Source organism: Topomyia yanbarensis, unplaced genomic scaffold (genome assembly GCF_030247195.1).
Source record: "Topomyia yanbarensis strain Yona2022 unplaced genomic scaffold, ASM3024719v1 HiC_scaffold_156, whole genome shotgun sequence".
Taxonomy (NCBI): Eukaryota; Metazoa; Arthropoda; class Insecta; order Diptera; family Culicidae; genus Topomyia; species Topomyia yanbarensis.
Genome location: NW_026683334.1, coordinates 1 through 9,474, shown reverse-complemented (window position 1 = coordinate 9,474; position 9,474 = coordinate 1).

The following is a 9,474-nucleotide window of genomic DNA, read 5'->3' as shown; positions in this document are numbered from 1 at the left end:
GATTGATTTGATTGATTTGATTGATTTGATTGATTTGATTGATTTGATTGATTTGATTGATTTGATTGATTTGATTGATTTGATTGATTTGATTGATTTGATTGATTTGATTGATTTGATTGATTTGATTGATTTGATTGATTTGATTGATTTGATTGATTTGATTGATTTGATTGATTTGATTGATTTGATTGATTTGATTGATTTGATTGATTTGATTGATTTGATTGATTTGATTGATTTGATTGATTTGATTGATTTGATTGATTTGATTGATTTGATTGATTTGATTGATTTGATTGATTTGATTGATTTGATTGATTTGATTGATTTGATTGATTTGATTGATTTGATTGATTTGATTGATTTGATTGATTTGATTGATTTGATTGATTTGATTGATTTGATTGATTTGATTGATTTGATTGATTTGATTGATTTGATTGATTTGATTGATTTGATTGATTTGATTGATTTGATTGATTTGATTGATTTGATTGATTTGATTGATTTGATTGATTTGATTGATTTGATTGATTTGATTGATTTGATTGATTTGATTGATTTGATTGATTTGATTGATTTGATTGATTTGATTGATTTGATTGATTTGATTGATTTGATTGATTTGATTGATTTGATTGATTTGATTGATTTGATTGATTTGATTGATTTGATTGATTTGATTGATTTGATTGATTTGATTGATTTGATTGATTTGATTGATTTGATTGATTTGATTGATTTGATTGATTTGATTGATTTGATTGATTTGATTGATTTGATTGATTTGATTGATTTGATTGATTTGATTGATTTGATTGATTTGATTGATTTGATTGATTTGATTGATTTGATTGATTTGATTGATTTGATTGATTTGATTGATTTGATTGATTTGATTGATTTGATTGATTTGATTGATTTGATTGATTTGATTGATTTGATTGATTTGATTGATTTGATTGATTTGATTGATTTGATTGATTTGATTGATTTGATTGATTTGATTGATTTGATTGATTTGATTGATTTGATTGATTTGATTGATTTGATTGATTTGATTGATTTGATTGATTTGATTGATTTGATTGATTTGATTGATTTGATTGATTTGATTGATTTGATTGATTTGATTGATTTGATTGATTTGATTGATTTGATTGATTTGATTGATTTGATTGATTTGATTGATTTGATTGATTTGATTGATTTGATTGATTTGATTGATTTGATTGATTTGATTGATTTGATTGATTTGATTGATTTGATTGATTTGATTGATTTGATTGATTTGATTGATTTGATTGATTTGATTGATTTGATTGATTTGATTGATTTGATTGATTTGATTGATTTGATTGATTTGATTGATTTGATTGATTTGATTGATTTGATTGATTTGATTGATTTGATTGATTTGATTGATTTGATTGATTTGATTGATTTGATTGATTTGATTGATTTGATTGATTTGATTGATTTGATTGATTTGATTGATTTGATTGATTTGATTGATTTGATTGATTTGATTGATTTGATTGATTTGATTGATTTGATTGATTTGATTGATTTGATTGATTTGATTGATTTGATTGATTTGATTGATTTGATTGATTTGATTGATTTGATTGATTTGATTGATTTGATTGATTTGATTGATTTGATTGATTTGATTGATTTGATTGATTTGATTGATTTGATTGATTTGATTGATTTGATTGATTTGATTGATTTGATTGATTTGATTGATTTGATTGATTTGATTGATTTGATTGATTTGATTGATTTGATTGATTTGATTGATTTGATTGATTTGATTGATTTGATTGATTTGATTGATTTGATTGATTTGATTGATTTGATTGATTTGATTGATTTGATTGATTTGATTGATTTGATTGATTTGATTGATTTGATTGATTTGATTGATTTGATTGATTTGATTGATTTGATTGATTTGATTGATTTGATTGATTTGATTGATTTGATTGATTTGATTGATTTGATTGATTTGATTGATTTGATTGATTTGATTGATTTGATTGATTTGATTGATTTGATTGATTTGATTGATTTGATTGATTTGATTGATTTGATTGATTTGATTGATTTGATTGATTTGATTGATTTGATTGATTTGATTGATTTGATTGATTTGATTGATTTGATTGATTTGATTGATTTGATTGATTTGATTGATTTGATTGATTTGATTGATTTGATTGATTTGATTGATTTGATTGATTTGATTGATTTGATTGATTTGATTGATTTGATTGATTTGATTGATTTGATTGATTTGATTGATTTGATTGATTTGATTGATTTGATTGATTTGATTGATTTGATTGATTTGATTGATTTGATTGATTTGATTGATTTGATTGATTTGATTGATTTGATTGATTTGATTGATTTGATTGATTTGATTGATTCGATTGATTCGATTGATTTGATTGATTTGATTGATTCGATTGATTCGATTGATTTGATTGATTCGATTGATTCGATTGATTCGATTGATTGATTCGATTGATTCGATTGATTCGATTGATTCGATTGATTCTCGATGATTCGATTGATTCGATTGATTCGATTGATTCGATTGATTGATCGATTGATTCGATTGATTCGATTGATTCGATTGATTCGATTGATTCGATTGATTCGATTGATTCGATTGATTCGATTGATTCGATTGATTCGATGATTCGATTGATTCGATTGATTCGATTGATTCGATTGATTCGATTGATTCGATTGATTCGATTGATTCGATTGATTCGATTGATTCGATTGATTCGATTGATTCGATTGATTCGATTGATTCGATTGATTCGATTGATTCGATTGATTCGATTGATTCGATTGATTCGATTGATTCGATTGATTCGATTGATTCGATTGATTCGATTGATTCGATTGATTCGATTGATTCGATTGATTCGATTGATTCGATTGATTCGATTGATTCGATTGATTCGATTGATTCGATTGATTCGATTGATTCGATTGATTCGATTGATTCGATTGATTCGATTGATTCGATTGATTCGATTGATTCGATTGATTCGATTGATTCGATTGATTCGATTGATTCGATTGATTCGATTGATTCGATTGATTCGATTGATTCGATTGATTCGATTGATTCGATTGATTCGATTGATTCGATTGATTCGATTGATTCGATTGATTCGATTGATTCGATTGATTCGATTGATTCGATTGATTCGATTGATTCGATTGATTCGATTGATTCGATTGATTCGATTGATTCGATTGATTCGATTGATTCGATTGATTCGATTGATTCGATTGATTCGATTGATTCGATTGATTCGATTGATTCGATTGATTCGATTGATTCGATTGATTCGATTGATTCGATTGATTCGATTGATTCGATTGATTCGATTGATTCGATTGATTCGATTGATTTCGATTGATTCGATTGATTCGATTGATTCGATTGATTCGATTGATTCGATTGATTCGATTGATTCGATTGATTCGATTGATTCGATTGATTTCGATTGATTCGATTGATTCGATTGATTCGATTGATTCGATTGATTTCGATTGATTCTGATTGATTCGATTGATTTCGATTGATTCGATTGATTCGATTGATTCGATTGATTTGATTGATTTGATTGATTTGATTGATTTGATTGATTTGATTGATTTGATTGATTTGATTGATTTGATTGATTTGATTGATTTGATTGATTTGATTGATTTGATTGATTTGATTGATTTGATTGATTTGATTGATTTGATTGATTTGATTGATTTGATTGATTTGATTGATTTGATTGATTTGATTGATTTGATTGATTTGATTGATTTGATTGATTTGATTGATTTGATTGATTTGATTGATTTGATTGATTTGATTGATTTGATTGATTTGATTGATTTGATTGATTTGATTGATTTGATTGATTTGATTGATTTGATTGATTTGATTGATTTGATTGATTTGATTGATTTGATTGATTTGATTGATTTGATTGATTTGATTGATTTGATTGATTTGATTGATTTGATTGATTTGATTGATTTGATTGATTTGATTGATTTGATTGATTTGATTGATTTGATTGATTTGATTGATTTGATTGATTTGATTGATTTGATTGATTTGATTGATTTGATTGATTTGATTGATTTGATTGATTTGATTGATTTGATTGATTTGATTGATTTGATTGATTTGATTGATTTGATTGATTTGATTGATTTGATTGATTTGATTGATTTGATTGATTTGATTGATTTGATTGATTTGATTGATTTGATTGATTTGATTGATTTGATTGATTTGATTGATTTGATTGATTTGATTGATTTGATTGATTTGATTGATTTGATTGATTTGATTGATTTGATTGATTTGATTGATTTGATTGATTTGATTGATTTGATTGATTTGATTGATTTGATTGATTTGATTGATTTGATTGATTTGATTGATTTGATTGATTTGATTGATTTGATTGATTTGATTGATTTGATTGATTTGATTGATTTGATTGATTTGATTGATTTGATTGATTTGATTGATTTGATTGATTTGATTGATTTGATTGATTTGATTGATTTGATTGATTTGATTGATTTGATTGATTTGATTGATTTGATTGATTTGATTGATTTGATTGATTTGATTGATTTGATTGATTTGATTGATTTGATTGATTTGATTGATTTGATTGATTTGATTGATTTGATTGATTTGATTGATTTGATTGATTTGATTGATTTGATTGATTTGATTGATTTGATTGATTTGATTGATTTGATTGATTTGATTGATTTGATTGATTTGATTGATTTGATTGATTTGATTGATTTGATTGATTTGATTGATTTGATTGATTTGATTGATTTGATTGATTTGATTGATTTGATTGATTTGATTGATTTGATTGATTTGATTGATTTGATTGATTTGATTGATTTGATTGATTTGATTGATTTGATTGATTTGATTGATTTGATTGATTTGATTGATTTGATTGATTTGATTGATTTGATTGATTTGATTGATTTGATTGATTTGATTGATTTGATTGATTTGATTGATTTGATTGATTTGATTGATTTGATTGATTTGATTGATTTGATTGATTTGATTGATTTGATTGATTTGATTGATTTGATTGATTTGATTGATTTGATTGATTTGATTGATTTGATTGATTTGATTGATTTGATTGATTTGATTGATTTGATTGATTTGATTGATTTGATTGATTTGATTGATTTGATTGATTTGATTGATTTGATTGATTTGATTGATTTGATTGATTTGATTGATTTGATTGATTTGATTGATTTGATTGATTTGATTGATTTGATTGATTTGATTGATTTGATTGATTTGATTGATTTGATTGATTTGATTGATTTGATTGATTTGATTGATTTGATTGATTTGATTGATTTGATTGATTTGATTGATTTGATTGATTTGATTGATTTGATTGATTTGATTGATTTGATTGATTTGATTGATTTGATTGATTTGATTGATTTGATTGATTTGATTGATTTGATTGATTTGATTGATTTGATTGATTTGATTGATTTGATTGATTTGATTGATTTGATTGATTTGATTGATTTGATTGATTTGATTGATTTGATTGATTTGATTGATTTGATTGATTTGATTGATTTGATTGATTTGATTGATTTGATTGATTTGATTGATTTGATTGATTTGATTGATTTGATTGATTTGATTGATTTGATTGATTTGATTGATTTGATTGATTTGATTGATTTGATTGATTTGATTGATTTGATTGATTTGATTGATTTGATTGATTTGATTGATTTGATTGATTTGATTGATTTGATTGATTTGATTGATTTGATTGATTTGATTGATTTGATTGATTTGATTGATTTGATTGATTTGATTGATTTGATTGATTTGATTGATTTGATTGATTTGATTGATTTGATTGATTTGATTGATTTGATTGATTTGATTGATTTGATTGATTTGATTGATTTGATTGATTTGATTGATTTGATTGATTTGATTGATTTGATTGATTTGATTGATTTGATTGATTTGATTGATTTGATTGATTTGATTGATTTGATTGATTTGATTGATTTGATTGATTTGATTGATTTGATTGATTTGATTGATTTGATTGATTTGATTGATTTGATTGATTTGATTGATTTGATTGATTTGATTGATTTGATTGATTTGATTGATTTGATTGATTTGATTGATTTGATTGATTTGATTGATTTGATTGATTTGATTGATTTGATTGATTTGATTGATTTGATTGATTTGATTGATTTGATTGATTTGATTGATTTGATTGATTTGATTGATTTGATTGATTTGATTGATTTGATTGATTTGATTGATTTGATTGATTTGATTGATTTGATTGATTTGATTGATTTGATTGATTTGATTGATTTGATTGATTTGATTGATTTGATTGATTTGATTGATTTGATTGATTTGATTGATTTGATTGATTTGATTGATTTGATTGATTTGATTGATTTGATTGATTTGATTGATTTGATTGATTTGATTGATTTGATTGATTTGATTGATTTGATTGATTTGATTGATTTGATTGATTTGATTGATTTGATTGATTTGATTGATTTGATTGATTTGATTGATTTGATTGATTTGATTGATTTGATTGATTTGATTGATTTGATTGATTTGATTGATTTGATTGATTTGATTGATTTGATTGATTTGATTGATTTGATTGATTTGATTGATTTGATTGATTTGATTGATTTGATTGATTTGATTGATTTGATTGATTTGATTGATTTGATTGATTTGATTGATTTGATTGATTTGATTGATTTGATTGATTTGATTGATTTGATTGATTTGATTGATTTGATTGATTTGATTGATTTGATTGATTTGATTGATTTGATTGATTTGATTGATTTGATTGATTTGATTGATTTGATTGATTTGATTGATTTGATTGATTTGATTGATTTGATTGATTTGATTGATTTGATTGATTTGATTGATTTGATTGATTTGATTGATTTGATTGATTTGATTGATTTGATTGATTTGATTGATTTGATTGATTTGATTGATTTGATTGATTTGATTGATTTGATTGATTTGATTGATTTGATTGATTTGATTGATTTGATTGATTTGATTGATTTGATTGATTTGATTGATTTGATTGATTTGATTGATTTGATTGATTTGATTGATTTGATTGATTTGATTGATTTGATTGATTTGATTGATTTGATTGATTTGATTGATTTGATTGATTTGATTGATTTGATTGATTTGATTGATTTGATTGATTTGATTGATTTGATTGATTTGATTGATTTGATTGATTTGATTGATTTGATTGATTTGATTGATTTGATTGATTTGATTGATTTGATTGATTTGATTGATTTGATTGATTTGATTGATTTGATTGATTTGATTGATTTGATTGATTTGATTGATTTGATTGATTTGATTGATTTGATTGATTTGATTGATTTGATTGATTTGATTGATTTGATTGATTTGATTGATTTGATTGATTTGATTGATTTGATTGATTTGATTGATTTGATTGATTTGATTGATTTGATTGATTTGATTGATTTGATTGATTTGATTGATTTGATTGATTTGATTGATTTGATTGATTTGATTGATTTGATTGATTTGATTGATTTGATTGATTTGATTGATTTGATTGATTTGATTGATTTGATTGATTTGATTGATTTGATTGATTTGATTGATTTGATTGATTTGATTGATTTGATTGATTTGATTGATTTGATTGATTTGATTGATTTGATTGATTTGATTGATTTGATTGATTTGATTGATTTGATTGATTTGATTGATTTGATTGATTTGATTGATTTGATTGATTTGATTGATTTGATTGATTTGATTGATTTGATTGATTTGATTGATTTGATTGATTTGATTGTTTTCAATTTGATTGATTTCATAGATTTCATTGTTTCCATTGAATTCATTGATTGTATTTATTTCGTCGATTCTATTGATGTCATTGTTTTTATTGATTTCTTTGATGTCATTAATTTCAATTTCAACATTTTTACATTAACATCAACGACTTTCTCGAATCAAACATATCTACATTTCTCGGTTTCATACGATTATTCGCCAAGAAACATAGCCATTTTGAATTTCGTGTCCGTCATCTTGGTTTTTAATATGGTAACGAACATCAATTGTGAAACGTTAACAGTCGCCCAGAACATAACATTTCAATATTGCCCCATCGACTCTCAACTACTAACCTTGTTCAATTCAGTTGTTCAGTTGTTTATTCGGCAGCACTGCACATGAATTTACTGCCTCTTCTTTCAACCGAAGCACCGCGTACAGAAAAAAACCAGGTTCGGTTTTCTAAAGCCGAACCGATACCGCTGTTTAGAATACATTAACACGAGTTGAAACTCGTGCACACATGTAAACGGTGCTGAGTGACTCGGTTTGGTTTTCAAAACCGACACTCGGTCGAGGTTGTGATTTCGTTTACCGTGTGAACGAAATCAAAACCGCACACGATGTGAATCACTCGTTTACACGTGTTGAGACTTTGAGCACCATACCAGTAAATGTACGTACCGGTTGGTTTTCTTGCCCACCTCTGATGCCAACACTGCGAAATGAGCCCTATAGAGTACTTGACAATCTGTAATTGTATTAGTGTGTTCAACGGTTTGTTTTCCTCCACCTGTCATAGATGGAGGAAAACAAATCGAAAATAGCTTTTCGGTCGGATTATTTTCATGATGGAATAGGACCAACTGGAATTGTACGTCCCCCGAATAAGTTTTACAGCGACATAGAGAATTTTAACACCATTATAAATACTTTACGAGAGCTAATTCAAATGTTTAAATTGGCTGACAGTTTTATATATGACAGCTGGAGGAAAACAAACCCCCAAGTAGTGTGAGTGAAATCATTTGCATAAAACTCTATGGTAACGAAAACAGTATCCCATTATCTAAGAGAAGAGAAGACAATCGCGTAGCCAATTTGATCCAATCCTAACCTCAATATTGAACCAGCTTCTGATTGGTCGTTTTGCCAGCCAAGAGCGTTCATAATATTTTCAAACGGGATGAAAAACAGTGCGCTGAATTTATTTTGGCTACTTTTCATACCCATGAACATTTTATGCAAATTGAATAAATACCCTGAATGACGATATAACTACGTGTAAAGTTAAGAGAGACACGAATAAACATAAAATTCAATTTTTAAATGCAGCTAGTATTGTGAATTTTTGACAGAGCTTGATATTTGAGGTAAAATTATTTTCAGCAATTGTGAAAAACTTGCAAATGGAATTTGGCAACGATGGATGCTTGTTGTCTTTGGAATTACGACAGGGCCTGGTAGATAAAATTAAGAAGAGCAAGAAGCCTGTTGTC